Source organism: Lactuca virosa, chromosome 5 (assembly GCF_052849685.1).
Source record: "Lactuca virosa cultivar CGN04683 chromosome 5, Lactuca_virosa_CGN04683_v6, whole genome shotgun sequence".
Classification (NCBI taxonomy): Eukaryota; Viridiplantae; Streptophyta; class Magnoliopsida; order Asterales; family Asteraceae; genus Lactuca; species Lactuca virosa.
In genome coordinates this window covers 78,137,701-78,156,831 of record NC_136430.1, presented here as the reverse complement: position 1 = coordinate 78,156,831, position 19,131 = coordinate 78,137,701, and positions in this window count along the sequence as shown.

Below are 19,131 nucleotides of genomic sequence, written 5' to 3'. Positions count from 1 at the left end.
AAAAGTAAATTCACAACCAATACAATTACAGAATTTCCCTTCTAAGATTTTGTTTTTATCTATTTATTTATTTATAGTCTAAGATAGGAGAGGCGTTGCAAGCATGCCAGACAATAGAATTACATTTAGACCTGTATGTAAATTTATTTATTTACTTGACTTAACTATAGAGTCACAGTTTGATTTTATAAGCTGTATGTAAATGTTTTTTTAATTTAAAAAACAAACAATGTAATTAAGAAATTCAGGAAAAATAAGAATTTATCTTTATAGATTATATAGAACTCAAATATTTTTCCATTCATTTTTTTTTCAAATATAATTTAACTATCATTTATTCAAATAACACTTAAATAATAAAGATGTTTAAAATATTAAATATATAACCACTATAAATTTATAAATTTCATTGGAACTACTTTGTATTAACTGCTATTTACCTTATTTTAAATAAAGTTATACCGTATTTATTTTTTTCAAATTATGTACAAAGTAATTGTTTATACAAAATACGATACCACATTTTATTTTAGGACCAATAACTCTTTTGCAGCTTTAAATATGATTTGCATAATTTTTGTTAGTTAAATAAAATAAATGTGTAAAATATCGTTATATAAAGTGATAAAAAAGAAAAACAATAAAACCCAGTTACATAAATATAGAAAGAAATAAACATAAACACTATTATATAAATAAGTATTGTCTATTTCCAGTATATATTTTATTTTTTATAGTAAAAGATAATTGTATATTTCTAAAGAAAAATTGTATATATCTAAATGTCTTAAAATTGATTGTTTACGATTAAGTAGAATCATAAAATATTTATATTAGTATTTTTTAAATATCTAACAGTGAAACAAGAATCTTCAAAAAAAAAAATGCATTTATGGTAAGGTGGTATTCGAAAACCAGAGAAGTATTATGAAAAACGCTGTCTAATTATGATTGGCGGAAGGACAGTTAGACGCTGAGTCTGTCTGGTGAGTACAAAGCCACATCGTACACACGCGTGTGACATCGCCTTCGTTGTGTTTTATCAATCCAAATGCGGGCATCTTATTGTAAATTTATAGTAATAGACGTTAAAAAAAAACATTATCCACAAAAATAAACAATTTCTTTGTAAGAGGTAGTTTTGACAATTTCGTAGTCACCGTTGTTGGTAATTTCTGGATTAAAGACAATTTATTAGAAATAATTATTCCATTAAAATGGATATTATATATTTCTAAATTGATATTCAATATTATAAATAAGTATGGTTGTAAACGAACCGAATGTTCAACAAACTATTCGTGAATCATTCGATAGGGAGTCCGTTTATATTCGTTTATTTAATAAATAAATGAATATAAACAGAAGTCCTCGTTCATTTAGTTAAATAAACGAACCTGAACAATGGTATTGTTCGTGATCGTTTGTTATGTTGTTTCATTATGTTGTTTCATTTGAACTCATTTTATGTTCATATATAGTCAAATATGTTTGATTAGATTACTATATTATATATTTGCTTATGTTCATATATGTTTGTTTATCTTCGTTCGTTTATGTTTGTTTGTAACACCTGTGAATTCAGACTAGACGTTTAAGTGATATAATTACGATTATTCATTTTATTGAATAGTTAAAATCCTCGAATAGGATAATTACAAGTAAATAAATGAGAATCTTTCGTACGCAATATAGGTTATAAAAATGTCAAATATGTTTATTTATTGTGTACATGTTTTATGTACAAATATTATTGGCTTATAATATTTATATAAAACATTGTTAAAAACTTAACGAATTATGTTAAATAATATTTATAATAAAAGATTATTTTGAATAAATAATCTGAACGGAAGTTATAGTAGTCGTGATTACGAACTCATGAGTATAAAGAACGCCAAAATTTGACTTCATATGAAGAAGTTATGATTTTTCGAAGTTTTGCGTTTAACACAATACAACAATGTGTGTCATAAAATATGAAACAAGGATAGGTTAGTTGTTAGCCAAAACAATGTAAAAGAGAGTTGATGTCCTCGTAAATACGAATTTGTCGATATAAAGAACGTTGGGAATGAAGGTCGTATGAAGAAACGAATTTCGCAAAGTCTTTTACAGTGTAATCTGTATAGACTATAAAATGAAAATGGAATGCAAATTAGCTATTGAGATCTAAAGGAAGTTGTAGTACTCGGAAATACAAATCCGTGGATATAAAGAATGTCAAAAACAGAGCTCCCATATGAGAGATATGATTTTTCGAAGATTGCGAAAAATACCTACGAAGACGACGACGTTACACCAACCAGAGGGCGCCATGTAGTAGAGCCGGAGGCCCCCTATTCCACCGAATTGATGACGTTGCCCATCGAAAGAGCAACACGTGGCACCACCAGATGGGAGAGACGTCGCCGCAACGTGACACGTCTTCTACCACGGCGCGGTGTGCCTATCGAAAGTTGGTATAAATAGCAGCCGAATCCTCCTTCATTTCTTGCACATTTTCTCTCAAACCATTCCCGAATTGTAACAACGTAAATTTCCAAACAAAATTTTAATTTTTAACACGATTAAAAATTCATTTCATAATTCACCAAATCACATATGTCTCAAATGTCAACAAGTAAAACACAATCCCAAAATCATAAAAACAATCTCCCGCCAATGTGTACAATCATGCCGGTGCCTTGTCGCGATCCTCGGAACTACCTGAAACACATAACACATAACACGGTAAGCATAAAGCTTAGTGAGTTCCCCAAAATACCACACACACGCAACAGCCACTCGAGGCTATGCTCAAAAGACCCTCTGGTCAATGTGTCTCAGTGGGACGCTCCGGCCCCACGACTCTGATGGACCCTCTGGTCCCTCAACTAAACATCTCAATATAATACATATCAATCATATCACAAACATATAGCAGGATATCTCAATACACAATATATGCACATAAGACCCTCTGGTCACACATAGGTTACCACTCAAGGTAAGTATAGTGAGAAGACTCACCTGGTAAGATAGCTAGTAAAAATCTCGTGCCCGAACTCCTCGGTCTAGCCTCCGCCTATCACAAATTAATATTCTATTCTTATCTCTGAAAAGTGGGTAGAAGACCATTCTACCCCTCCTGACCCTTTTTACTCATTTGAGCAAACCTAAAGTCAACAGAAGTCAACTCCAGTCAACGGTCCAACTTTGACCAGACTCGTCGAGTGCACTAGGGAGACTCGTCGAGTTCCCTGGTTCCCTCAGGGACCCTATGAAGACCAATTCTACATGTCGAGTAGGACCGCCTACTCGTCGAGTCACAGCGTGCTCAGACTTATCGGGACAAACCCCAAGCGACTCGTCGAGTCAGCTCATGGACTCGGCGAGTGCATCCAATCTATATTCCCATTCAAACGTTTTAGGGCAGATCTATCACTCCAAACTCTAGATCTAGGCTCCCTAGGCTCGAATGTCACGTAAAGCTTCGATCTTTACGTTCATGCATGGCATATTTGCTCCAATATGCCATCACAAGCTCCAAAGAAGGTTGAAAGCACATGAGGTTGCCTCTAGCTCAATAAAGCTTGACTCTTTGGGCTCTTAAGGCCTCCTATAGTCCAGATCTGAGGTCCTAACCTCAAACCATGCTCAAATAACTCAAGGACACAAGATGATTGGAAGAAAACCCTAAAAGCTACCAAAATGGGATCTAACAAACAAGAGGTCAAGATGAGAGCTTTATACCTCTGGATAGCAGCAAATGACAGAAGAATGCAAGATCCACAGCCTCCTCTTGATTAGATTCACCAACTCTTCCAATCTTTCCTCCAAAAAACTAAAGAATGCACCAAATGGCCTCTCTCTCTTTCTATGCACGAAAAGGGCAGGTTAGGGTTTCTCTCTGGGGAAGGTGGCCGCAAAGGGAGGCTATAAGTGCCCTTAAATAGGTCTCAAACCCGGGGATCTAGGGTTTTCACTCCCAGCGCCTACTCGGCGAGTCTGCTCCCGGACTCGTCGAGTAGATCATTAAACCCACGTGGCCATCTCGTCTCTACTCGGCGAGTTATAGCACCAACTCGTCGAGTAGGTCAATGATCCTTAAAATAAACACTTAAAATATTATACCTGGGAATCCGGATGTTACACGAACCCCCGTGATATGACTTTTTGAGTCTCGAGCATTTTAGTGAGGCGCTACGGCGTTGAAAAACTCAATGAAAAGAAGTATTCCGCGTCAAAGTTCTGCCCGCGAAGTTTCCGAGTTTTCGCTAGAAAACCTGTAAGTTAAGTTGAACTTATTATGCTTTTAAGTGTAACTTATATTTATGTTCGTAGTCGTTATTATGAACCTATAAATAATATTTATTAGTAATTCCAATTATAATACTGATTGATCTACTTATGGGAGTGATGTTTAACCAAAATCTTAGTGAGGTGTTTCAAGTGGATTTCCATGTAGTATATTTATATACCAAATAGATCCTACCTCCAATATGATCTTACGTGGTTATTCCATTTTTGATAGAGCTTGATATTCTTTGGGATTATTGAAGAATCCATAAATAGTTAATATAACCTTATAAAATCGAACGAATACTGAAGCGTAGTAATATTCGTGTTTAGGTCATTTAAAAGGGAAAAACGAAAGTGTTAGGCGATGAGCTAATCTAATCGCGAGTATTCCACCTCGACCATGTGAGTGCATAGTTACTTTCATGAACATGATGCTAATAAAAGTATATTTTATTTAAAACATTGAATATATGTTGAAAGCTTATATGTGGATTAAATGTTTATTATATGGAATACGTGTTAAATGTATATTTGGTAATATTACATAATATACACTGTGCGAGCCAGCTATGGTTATATATGTGAGAAGTATATATACAATATTACTACATGACAATCTTAATGGAAGTATTATTACTTAAAAGATAAATGTATAGTGAATACCCGATACTATGTGTTAAATATATACACTGCATTATGATAGTATTGCATAAACAAGAAATTGTTATGGAAGTTGATTTTAAGGATTGTAGTCTTGTTAAGTTATAAACTAAGACATATAAAGGATGCTTAGTTCCAAGTAAGTTGAATAAGTGAGTAGTTATACCCTATATTGTGATAATATTACATGAACAATAAGACTGTGAATTACAAGTATTGAAATATGGTCGAGTTATAAACTAAGGCTTGTCAAGGATACTTATTTCAAAGTAAGTTGGATAAGTGGGTAGTTTTTATACTGGGGTATGTGTGGGAGTGGGATGGAGAGTAGATCTCTTTTCTATGACACTATTATGTTTCGAGGTACATGTTATGTACCAAAATATTGTACTAGTATTCCTCCTCTTTCTAGACAGCCAGAAATGGTGTGTTTGTATCGGACAACCGGTGGGTATGTCTGGTCATCTGTCAGAGTAAGATGACTTGTGACTGGCACTCTACCAAATCCATCAATTCTTGGATTGGTTGCTTCTGAGAGAGCTGCTCTTTCGACTGCTCGTATTCATTCCTTCCCCATGAGGGTCTCGTGGAACGCTAGTAGACTCAAAATTTGTAGGTGTTAATGAATTATACTTATCAAGGGAAAAGGATTGTATATTTATTCGGGGTACTCTATCCCCCTTATTGTTGCTTTTATTGACTTATATTGTTAAGGAATCCCCAAAGCCATAGAGTCTACTCGTTGCTTATAGTGATCCTTAAGGTTAGATCTCAAAGGATCATTGTTATAGGATCAATATGTGAGAATCGACGGGATGGATAACTAAGGGTAGATTGTCTTATAGATATCTATTAGGGGTGTGTATGGGGCGGTTTGGTTCGGTTATTGGTCAAAACCGAACCATAACCATTACAATTGGTTAATGTATTTCGATAATCATTGTGTAGTGGTTCATATTGGTTTTGGTTAATGGTTTTAGTTGTTTAATGGTTATGGTTTATTGTTAATATCGGTTAACCAAAATGGTCCAAGATGATATAAAAATAAAAATATTTTTCTATAAAAATTTAAAAACACAGTCTATTGTTATAAAAAGTGAACGATTATATATATATATATATATATATATATATATATATATATAATTGTATTAATAGAATATTATTTATTCTATCTAACTCTAAATAATTACCAATGACGTATGTATATAGTGCTAAGGTGGACTCTGGGACCCATCTTATTTTGCGACTTATATTATAAATTATACCTAGAAAAAATTAGGAACCACCATATAAATTTTAATGGACCTACCTCTACCCTACAACTCATAATTTTGTGACATTTGTTTATTTCCAAGTTTATACAATTAGTTATGATTTGAGAATATTTGATTGATAATAAAACGTACATTAATTCTAAAATTCTGAATTTATATTTTCATTATTTAGCTTTCAGAACCGATGTCCCAACTTATCCATCACAAATGAAGGTAATTACAAAACAATATATTACTTAATTACTTATCTTATGAATTTGTTTATGCATTATAAGTATTAAATATAAGCATATTAAATCGTTATATTGCTACCGAAGAATGTTGAGGATATTAAATTAACGTTATGTTAGCTAGTTACGGTTAGTGACTATTTTGAAATCAATGCTGTTCTTAGTTACAATTAACATGGTTAAAAATATGTTTTGGAAAGTATCCATAATGATACAATAAATATATTTCAAGATATAAGATATCGTCGGATATAATTATAAGAAATTTAATATAATTATTGAAGTTATGTTTAAAATTTTTTATTTATACGACCCGGCCCGCCAATTGTATTTTTTTTTTTACTTTTTCATTTTTTTCGGTTTCACTTAAATTGGGAACCACGTGGTTTTCGGTTCTAGATTTGACACTGATAATTACCCTTAAAATTTTTAATTTCCAATATAATTACATACCATATATTTAATATACTATTATTCTAAAAACATTATTAATATTATTGGTTCGGTTCGGTTTATAATGGTTCGATTTTTATTGAAAACAATAACCGAACCATATATATTCGGTTAATCAAAATTAAAAACCGAACCATATCTTTTAGTAATGGTTCGGTCATATCGGTTAATTTGGTTATGGTTCGGTTTTTCGGTTAATATGCGCACCTATGGCATATGATATATCTATATTGTTTGATAATAGTTGTTTTTTTTTTCAGGGTTATTATATACGATTTATTATCATTAAAAGTATTGTGGGATTGAAAACCCTATGTGTCTCACCAGGTTTTCCCAAACCTGACCCACTCAAACAATATGCATCACATGTAGCAGGATTAAAGCTGTTGGATTATGACATCCTTAGGATTTTGTTATTTTGAAACAACAATTGTACTCGAAATGTTTTAATATACTGGGATTTCCACAAACAAAGATAACATGATTTTTAAGGCATAAAGGTTTTTCTTTTTTTGTTTTTTTTGTTTTGGAAATTAGGGGATGTCACAGTTGGTATCAGATCATTAGTTTAAGAGAAATATGAATAGTTTTTATTTCTAGAAATTAGGGGATGTCACAGTTGATATCAGAGCATTAGTTTAAGAGAAATAGGAATAGTTTTTATTTCTAGACTTAAACTTAGAGACTAAGTGATGACAGTAAGGTGTGTGTCTAGTATATTTTAGGTTGTATACCTAATTGAAATTATATAGACATAAGCACTAGAATACATTAAGGTAAATGCCTTATTCGCTATTAGGTGCTAATAGATTAATTTTATAACATGATTTAGGTTGTGTACCTTACTTGCTATTATTTAAAAATGTGTAGTATCATACTTTAGGAGAGATGTCATATATTCTATTATGTGCTAATTGATATGTATTATAACATGCCTTAGGTTGTATACCTAGATTGCTATTACTTGAAAAGATTAGTGGTCTATTTCCTACCTTGATTTGGAAAATGAAATATTATGTGTTCAGGATTCTAAACGTTTAATTATTGTATTAGAACTGACATGTAACTTTTTAGGGTGATAAGGAGACTTACAATAATTAGCATCGATAACTTCTTAAAAGAGAAAACCGTAGTAGTACATCTGGAGTGATATAGTACATTTGGTGTGATCATATACAACCGAGAACAAGGAGTAGTCCATGAGTTGTAGATACGACTAGATTAAAGTAGGGACTGCTTACGGATTCAAAAGTACTGAAGATGATGATAAACACTTCAACGATATCGAAATTGAAGTTATACAAGGCGCTACAGAAATTTTAGAGGAATTCGAGAATGACGAAAAGAATAAGGCTGTCAGAGTTTCCAAAATCAATAGACTGAGTCCTTGTCTGTTAAATGCTAAGTAGTATGCCCTTCAAGTGGTATGCTAAGAGTCGATATGTACCATATACAAGATGCTTTGACTTAGTAATAAAATACTAAGTGATAATCGACTTGTATCACATCCTTAAGTGAATCCCTTAATATGTTAAGCCGACTTTAACATACAATACAAGGATGGTGAAAAATAGTCGCCAGATTGTGAAGTCAAGAAAGTACTAATTTACTTATGTTTAGTAAGTTAGATAACTTAGATGAAGTGTCGATACATTTATAATGTTGCACGAGGAGAGATACTGATATTGGGGATAACAAAGAAATAGGTTGAAGCTAGTGCATCATAATGAGATATAGCCAAAATACAGACTTCCTAGGATTGATTCTTATGAAGTAGATGTGAAAAGTTAGGTGGCTGAGATGCAGATTCCATAGGATTGACTCTTATATGGGGATGACGATGTTATGGAAGGATGGAATAATCTGACTTACACATGTCAAAAGGTGGTACAAATGGTTTAGGGAGCGTTTTCCTCCATATTATTTATACCACTTGAGTAAAGTCATATGTAGTGTGCCTTATAGACTGGGCACTATACATGGAAGAATTTATAAGAAGAGTTTGGAAGTGGAATTCCTAGTGACCTAGGAAAAGTATTATAATATGCTAGATTGGGAATATGCATGGGAGAGACCCTAGAAGGAGTGTCTTGAAAACTCAGTATGTGCTTGGTAATTAACATAGTTATTGTTAGGGCGCCTGGTAGAGACGCAAAAATCCTAGTGGAATCTAGGAAAATTTGTTGTATGTGCACGTTTAGACACATACATATGTGTTAAATTGATTTATGGTTTTCATTTGTAGTGACTTGGGAACTTCGGGACAATTATTGGGATGAATACGAATAAGTGTGAAACGTAGTATATGCAAGTACTACCGAAAGCACAAGATACATACTTAGATCAGGAGGATTCACAAAGTTACTAAGGAACTGATAGTTGGGTAGATAGTATGGATAACACTACAAATTCTTTTTGCATGTTTCCGTCATTACATGCGATATGGTGATGTCTTGGAGAGTGGTTCTATTTTGGGACCGAGTGGCCATGAAGGATCGAGTCCAGGTATTGTAGATATGCGTAAGTGAATTGATTGATTATGAGAACCTTTCCCAATGTAGTAACCGAATTTAGTCGAGAGCTTTAAGAACGAGGTGATCGAAAGAAGGATTACAACCTTCGTTGGGGCCGAGCAGCCAGTGATGAGAGCTGCTATCTGCTATGATGTGATTGTATGTTGACCTCTCATGTTCAAAGCAGGGAGGATCAGGTTGTTAACACAAGATGGAAGGTGTCTTACATTTTAGTATTTGCCTCATAGAGGCAAGGCTCTAGTTCGTCATGTATCTTTTGCATCAGGAAATGAAACTTCTTTAGAATGTGACCGTTCAGTCGGTTACTGCATTAGGAGTGAAGACCTTATTTTAGGTTGAGTCTATAACCCAATATAGGATGGAGCGGGAGTCTCCAACGAAATTCGAGTTTGTAACTCAAGAGTTGGGACTAAAGGTCCATCAGAGGAAGAAAGAATATGTGGATGTTCAAGCACCACCATCGGCAGATAGGTTCAAACCTATCAAGTCACGTTCATGAGTCTAGGGGAGTTACAATCATTGTAAAAGGTATGAAAAGGCATATGCATGTGTCTTTCGTGCGTTTGCACCCAAGTGCTTCAGATGTGGTAGATAGGATCATTACAAGAGGATTAATTGGAGCATGACAAGGTTGATTGTCCCAATGAAAAGAGGAGGATGGTATTGAGTTCAATAACCGTCAATGTTGCTAGTAATTTCCTTTACGTTAATAATATCCTCTTATACCATTTTGTATACGTGTACATTGGTGGACGACTTCGTACTTGTTGTGATCTTGATCGGTATATGGTCGTGTTAAGCGAGAAGATTACTTGATATGGGCAAAAGTAGTAATACTATGTGGGAGACGTCAAAGTCATTGATAACGTAATACATCGGTTCTAGTTCATTGTTGATATTTCGTATCAGAAAATTGACAAATTCAAATGTAACATCTTTTTCCAGGTATTGCTCTCATGACCTAACCTTTGTAATTCTTAAAGTTTTTATTGCTGCCACGATGTGGTGATGAAGCTCACCATGACGTGGTAGTGCTCCATAAAGGAATGTGCATTTTCAATCACCACGACATGGTCATGCAATGGCCACGACGTGGTGGTGGCAGAATGAGAAACCTTAATTTGGGATCTTGAGCCCTATTTAAACAACATTATGGCTAGGATTTGTTCTCAACTGCATCCTCCATTCCTTTGAGAGAAACCCTAGAGTGTATGGATGTGTGATTTCTTGGTAAAATAAGTGTATGTTCTTGGACTTTTGAGGTTCGTTGAAGAATGAGAGAGGATGATTCAAGCTTGTGGTGTGACTTGTTGCTGTTGAGGGCTGCTTCTACTTCAATCCTCAGGATCCAGAAGGTATAAAGTTCATACATTTCCACTATATGAGTTGTTTATGATGTGATTAAGTCCCTTTTTTGCTTTTGGAAATGCATCCTTGGAGTTTGAAGAAACTCCTGGACCTTGGATAAGATCTATGCTAGTTCTTGGACCTTATGGTCCCATAAATTTTGTATCTTGGTAATAAAATAACTATGCATGAGATTTCTGTTGGATGTGCCCATAAATGTTTATATGAAATTCCGCTATGCAAATCATGTTTGATTAATTATTATTGTAACATAGAAACCCATCGGTGGTATCAGAGCTTAGGGTTTTGTCTAAATTATGCAAATTTGTGAAAAATCTGATAAAAAACTGATTTTCAAAAATCCCTAGCCCTCTAGGATTTTCAATTTTTCTCCATCTCTTGTCTATTTCTAAATTAGCTAGGGCCTTACTAGTTTCCTTATTTGCTATTTTACTTGCCTAAATTTTGAACAACTAAAAACTAGGTAATTGATAAACCCTAATTTCAGATTTTAGGAAGGGATTAAGATTAAATATTAATTAATCAAATGTTAATGAAAGATAATGATTTAATTCTTAAAAGATCTAATTTTTTAATTAATTAAAAGTTTAATTAAAGATAATTATTAAATCTTAATTGGTTTAAATGTTAATTAATTAAAAGGTAATTGAATATATATATATATATATATATATATATATATATATATATATATATATATATAAGAGTTATAATATTATATGTATCACATAAAGTCAATGAAATCAAGAGTATGCCTCATTCACGAAGCCACACTATAAGAGAGGTATAAGGAAACAACCAATAAAATGATCGTTAAATGGGTGTCCTTTTCACCCACCGTTTTTTTTGTGTGGTGGAGGGTTGTTAGCTGGAAGGGTTTGATAGGACACTCATCACATTAAAAGTATAATGTATAGGTTTAAGAAGATTCCATAAAATCTCACTCTAGTTACTTTAGGGAAATTGTGAAATTGTATGTGAATCCATGAAAACACACATTGTTTCTTTGTAAGTTGTTAGTGGAGTGTGCATGGTTAACTAACACACTAATGTGGGACTACAAAGATGCAATGATGGCACAAAATCGAAAATTATGGTTGTTGATGGAGCGTGTGTGGTTAACCGACACGTCAATGTGAGATCATAAATGTCCTTGAGGTTGTCACACAGGTTTTCATTGTTATTCACATCTTGTTTGTGATTCTCGACATCCCAGACACAAATCGAAGAGCGTAACCTGAGATTAAACATGCCATTGAATAGTTCAATGAATCTCTAATGATATAGGAATTTCATAATAGATTGAAATTGGTAAAGTGCTTTACGTATCTAAAATGAATTCGCAGTTAGATTACAACATCCCCCTTCTTAATTTCAAATTGTATTTATGGATCCTAGCCTTGGATATTAATTTGGGTTAAAATATTAAGGATTGAACCAACTAACTAAAATCTTATCCCTCATTAAAGATATATGGAAATGGTGATGTTCTTCCTCCTCCTCCTCCACCCACACATAACTCAAACTCTACCCTTTTGTAGATCCTCTCAAAAGACAAGATTAATGGTCCAAACTACATGGACTGGATGCAAAATTTGAAGATGACATTTCGCTATGAGAACATAGAGTATGTTCTGGATACCCCTGTTTCATAAATTGATGAAGCAACTGCTACTCCTGAGAAACTTGTTCAATACAAAAAAACATGTTAAAGACGCCACTAAGGTCGCTTGCATTATGATTAAAACCATGACACATGATCTTTAAAAGTCCTATGAGGACCATTGGCCATACAAAATGAACTTGGCTCTTTCTCAAATGTTCCACAAAAAAGCGAGGCAAGAGCGTTATGAAGTCGTCAAGGCCATAATGGCGTGCAAGTTAAAAGAAGGGGAATTTGTTGTGTTCATGTGTAGAAAATGCAGAGATACGTAGAGAGACTAGAGAAGCTCAATGCGAACTTTGATAAGAAACTTTCAATTGATACGGTTCTCAACTCCTTACCCAATAGTTATGCTAAGTTTTTCTTAACTTATCATTTGAACAGTACTTAGACCGCATTGATTGAGCTCCATGATCTATTGTAAAATGCCAAAGCTGGAATGAAGAAGTCTCATTCGGATAATTATACAAGTTCCCCTATCATGGATATGATAGGTTTTATAGGTTACAAAAATTCATGTGGCGGAAAATAACTTAACTCTTAAGTTCACATGCAACCTAATTGGATCTACGTTTTCACTATTTAATGCTATAAACTATGAACACTAAAGAACCCTAATTGGATCTACGTCTTCAAAAGCTTCCAGAAAGCGAGCACCAGAAATCTCGTGCCTCTGATGGTTCACACCCAAATCCTAGCAACTAAGAAAACTTTGAGGAGAGAGGAGGGGGGATGGAATTTTTGACTATTCTCTTAGTAGAAGGAGTGGCCGAAAAATGGATGTCAAATGACCCTATTTATAGCCGATAAGAATACCCTAGAAACCCTAATTTGAAATAAAATAATATTTTCAAATCCGTATATATCTAGTTTCCTAATTATCCATATTATCCATATGGAATAATCAAGAAACCCTAAGGGAGCCTCCAAATTTCGGCCAACCCTAGGATCTTTATAGAATTCCTCTTTTGTTTAACTATTGAACAATTACAACTTTAGTCCTTCCACTTTTAATTATTCAAATTAATCCCAAAATTAATTCTAATTAATTCTTAATTAAATAATACTATTTCTAATTAATATATTAATCTCATAATATATTAATAAATCATTTATTTCTATTTATTAATCATATAATAAATCAATAAATTAGTCTCTCTCTCCCTCTAAAAGTCATTCTAGTCAATTGTTAGTTTTGAGGGAAACCCAAAAGGACTTTGCTAAGAATTCAAGTATATACCAATTTAGTTACTGGCTTAGACACCTAATCCAACATGATATTTATAAAGGTAAGGGGAATAAAAGGAAGGCTTATTCCCAACCCAAATGGAAAGGTAAGGCCCACATTGGAGAGTCTAGTGGTGGGTCAAAAGGAAATGTCAACTTTGATGCTCCTCTGGTCAGTGATCCGAAAGAATTCGTTTGCTTTGATTGTGGCCAAAAGGTCCATTGGAAGAGAAGCTGCCCCAAGTACCTACAAGAAGTGAGAGAAGCTAAGGGCAAGGTGTTTGGCTGTACATATGGTATGTACTCTATCAAAATCAATAACACTTATGTTTTAATCTCTTGGATCCTTGATACAAGATGTGATTTCCACATTTGTTCTGATATGCAGGGGATAAGGGAAAGTCAAGAGTCGAGCATGGGAAGCTGAGCCTAATCATGGGGAATAGGCAAAAGTTGTCTGTTACCAAGAGTGGAGTTTATGAGCTTATATTTGATAATAGTGTTAGGGTTGATTTAGACAATTGTTGTTATTCGTCAGAAATAACAAGAAACATAATTTCATTTCACGCTTTATTTAGACAAGATTATCATTATGTGTTTGATAATAATGATGGTTCTATTTTGGTTTATAAAAATGGTGTTTTTTTCTTCAAAGCTTATCCTTGTAATGACGTGTAACGTCCCAAAAATTACAAAGAGGTTTTTCATTTTAAAAATAAATTAACCGGTTAAAACCTTTAATTCAAAAACCTTTAAGTAACATTTGATTGATTGAAACCATACATTATCAGAGTTAAAATTCACAAAACCGCGGGAACGAACATCTTCGATGTGTGAGTACAGTCCCGCCAAGCTCTTTTCACGAACGACCTGAATTTTTTTTAATCCACAACTGTAAGCATAAAGCTTAATAAGTTCCCCAATATACCTCATATTCCATCATACATACAATGCATCCACACAATATCTCAACTCTAGCGCCGAGTAACCAAATATCCTAGTCACATACATATATCTTACGTAACAGACCTAACCCAAGAGTTCACGGGCCCATCCCAACTCTCATAACGGGCCCCGCCCAACCATACATAACGAGCGCCACCCAACTGTACATAACGGGCTCCACCCAACCATACTTAATGGGCCCCACCCAACTATACATAACAGGCTCCACTTATATGTACATAACGGGCCCCGCCCAGGGAGTAAACGGGCCCAACCCAACCTCCACTACCAGGAGCCACCTCTTGGTCTTCCATACAAGACATAAAGTTGCATGTAGTTACGGATAAGATAGACAGTCGAAAAGATGATCCACCCGAGAGTGAACAATTAGACAAGAACATCACAATCATGCATTAGACCAAGAGTTCTCAAGCTATCCAACTTAGACTACATATGACCCCAAGCTATCACTACCACATAACCATATAGCATAAACTGTAGTGTTTTAGAATTGATTACGAACATCAACGATTAAGACATTCAATGAAGTAAATGAGCATAATATGTAAATAATGTCTGTTTGGCTTAATTATTCTGAATGAGTACACGAGAGAAAAATAATACAAGTGAATACTGCAAGTGTTCGAATCTTACTCTACTCTATGCACCTACCCTATTTATAGTATACATTAGACTTTCAAAAAGTTACAAGGACTAAACATTCACGTATCGAAATAACAATGCCTTGTAAAATAGATAGAGTGTCGAAGTAATGCTGATTTCGACACTTTACAGACTCTGACCAATTCGACTCCTCACTATATACGTTCGACCCCTACAATCTCCCCCTTAGTGAGAAAAGTCGAAATTATGCCATCAGCTCAAGAGTCGGTAGAAGTTCTCTTCAAATCTCCATGTACCACATGATGGTTTTTCGAATCTCAGCTGTGTCTTCTTTGTCATTCTTCTTGCAATTGTATATTCGAACAAGGAGATTTGTATACTGAGAGTTCGTGTACCTCTCCAGATCACAAACTTGAAACAAGAACTTCGTTATTTGTCCTTTCTTGCTCTTTCCACGAAACACAACACCCATTGGTTGATGTATGATTTCTCCATCTTCAAACTCATTAATATTCAACTTTCCCTTTAACAAATACTGAGGAACTTTCGAAGGCTTCTTAAAAGCTGTGGCAAGTTCAATACATGTGATCGCCAAGTAGTCATAGTAGTTGTTAATAAAGACTTTGATGTAAGCAAACCCAATAATAAAATCATCCTTTATTGGTCTCTAGTATCTTCGACACATCAACATTTATCAAAATCTTCGCGACCATGACCAAATCATTCAAGTTCATCAAAGGAAAATCTGCTATTGTGAACTCAGAAACAACGTTATTTGCTCTGACAATAACATAACAAAAGTTTTGTAGCAGACCTTCGAATAAGCTATCACAGAAAATGGTCATCACTTTGATTATCTTCACAGAAGATTACACCTCTTCTTCATTCTTTCACAAGACTGCGTGAAATCGAATCTTCAATCTTTTGAATTCATCCTTATCATTGAAGTTCTCTACAATCTTGAACTGAGGAGAAGTGAACAGTATATGATTGGTTGGAAAGTCAAGCTGACTAAAATCAGAATTTTCAATGTCATAGCTCTTCTTTGGCACTTTTCGAAAATCATCATTCATTCCAATCGAAGCAATGTCTTCGATTGCCTCATAACACCACTGCTTGTTAGGATCACCCTTGTTCAAGTCTGATGGGTCATTTGCTCTTCGCCTCAGAATGCTGTTTATTTGCCTTTGTTTTTCGATTTCAATTGGCTGTTGCTTTTTCTTCTCTTCTTCTGATTGCACAATAGTGATAGAGGTCCCTTTATCAATTGGATCAACATTCTAAGTTGATTTGTTCAGGATTGAACTTGAACCTCCTACTCCTTCATTTATTGAGATTCCTTTTGTCAAAGCTCTCATTGTTGTTGTTGTTGTAGAAGTTGAATTTATGGGCTTCATTGAGATGGTTGTTGGGATTTGCATACTTATCACCTTTCCCACAACAACCCCAAAGTTATCACATATCTCCTTCGATGAACTAATACCCCCTTCTCGCCCTTGCGACACATTGTAACGTCCCGCAAAATTATGAGGTAAAAATTTCATTTTTAATTCAAGCAAAACATTAATTATCTTGAAGTGAAAATTCAATATCCTTTTTCCAAATGTTCAAAAGTACTTTATAAAAAAACAGTTATCAGAGTACAATACCAAAACCATCATAATGCGGAAACATGGGTGGATGCACTGCGATCAAATCGTGCCCTTCCCTTTCAAACCCGAAGTACCTGAAACCATAACCATAAAAACCGTAAGCACAAAGCTTAGTGAGTTTCCCAAAATACTACATACCATACATACCATTGGGTCTAGCCCTCACATTGGGCCCAACCCGCATATTAGGCCCAACCCACCATAATGTGCCTAGCCCTGCCAAACCATTGGTCCTAGCCCAATCATACAAATGCAAAAGTCACAAAGACAGTTAGCACCTACATAACATAAATGGGCCTATCCCTTCCTTTTCCATGGGCCTATCCCGTCATAAAAATGGGCCTAACCCAACATACAAAAGGGCCTAGCCCAACATACCATGCAAGAGTCACAAATACATCTAACATAACAGAACCTAGTAGGTCGGCATTGGTGCCTTCGAACCATGAGTACAGTGAGGAGACTCACCTTAAATTGGTGATAATCAAATGACTGCTCGTGTCGCTGAACAGAATAACTTCGCGCCAACTAACAATAAGTACAAAACTTAATCAATAATTATCCCGAAACCCAAAATCTGAGACCCACTCCATAAACCAACTTCCTAAAGGGTAAAAGACCATTTTACCCTTTTCTTACTTGGTCCAAAACCAAGGCCCATCCCAATTGCACAAAAAACCCAAAATGGCAACCCACAGCCCATTATGGCCTAACTTCCTAATTGGGCATAAAATCCTAATAGGACCAAAACCAAGAAGGACCACGGCCTAACCATGGCCCAAAATCAGAAGCCCAATGGCCCAACAAGGCCCAAAATAAAAAAGGCGCAACATAGCTGAACTGGAGAGTACGCCCTGCATACTCGAGACATACGCCCCTCGTACTCAGCCTTGAAGCATGCTGTACAAATGTTTGATGCATAACCTAACATTACGCTGAGCATACCTCCACGTACGCCCATCATACTCTTCAGAAGTCCAAAACCAACATTATGCTCTTAATGGGTTAAGCCAAGATGTCAAAAAAATAGATCTGGTCCCTAGGCAAGGTCTTAAACAATAAAGTTGCCAACTTTACTCACATACATTCCTTAATGGGACTCAACACTTAAAAATGAACTTAATAAGGGTCTGAATACTTGTATGGACCACAATCTTCCATAAAGTTTTCATTTTCATGAACAAGGGACCTTATTGGAGTTTAGATTTGGCATCCACTACTTCTGGAGTAGATCAAAAGCTCATATTTACTTCAAGGGACTAAAAAATGCCAAATAAACACCATAAAGTAGATCCACCCAAAATGATCATCAAGGTATAAGCTTTTTACCTTAGAAAGCTTCCAAATGGGAAAATACTCATGGATCTACAAGCTCAAGCCACTCCTACAAGTGTTCCTCTTCTTGTTATTCACCACAAAACACCCACAAATCTATTTCCAAGCTCAAAATCACCAAAATGCACTTAGGGTTCGAATCTAGGGTGTAAAAGGGATGGAGGCTGAAGATATTAGGGTTAGGTGATGAGATAAAGAGCTTAAATAGGGTCCAAGACCCTAAATTAGGGTTTGCTTGAAGCTGGAGTATGCCCTGCATACTCCCATTACGCTTAGCGTATTCCTCCAAGTATCGTGATTATTTTCCCTAGTATGCCCCGCATACTCCCTATGTATGCCCCGCGTACTAGGGTTAAACTTAAACCCCACCATCTTTCGAAGGCCATAACTTCTTCGATATAAGTCCGTTTCCGACGATCCTTATATCCACGAAAAGGTAACGAGAAGCTCTATGCTTTTGTCAGCTCATACTTGCCTTAAAACTTCTCGAACTAAAATACAATTTCCATAAAGGCCTGAACATACATTTTACCGATATGCCCCTTAGCTCCTAAACACAAACCGAACTCCCGGATTATCTAAATTACATTACCCACACCCAAATGGGTCTATATATCTTTTCCTAAAACGCCCTAAGCCTGATGATACCCGATCTTCTGGTCACCACCCCTCGTTACGAAACTATTCAGAACAGGGTGTTACAACTCTCCCCCACTTAAATTAGATTTCGTCCTCGAAATCACTCCTTACTGCCCTCCTGGGAACCAACAATCCAAAAAAACCCTTTAGTACTGAACAAAGTAATGATTCTATAACTACCTAACCTCCACATAGGTAGATCCAATCCGAAACATAATTACAAGAGTCTTCTTCTAAATA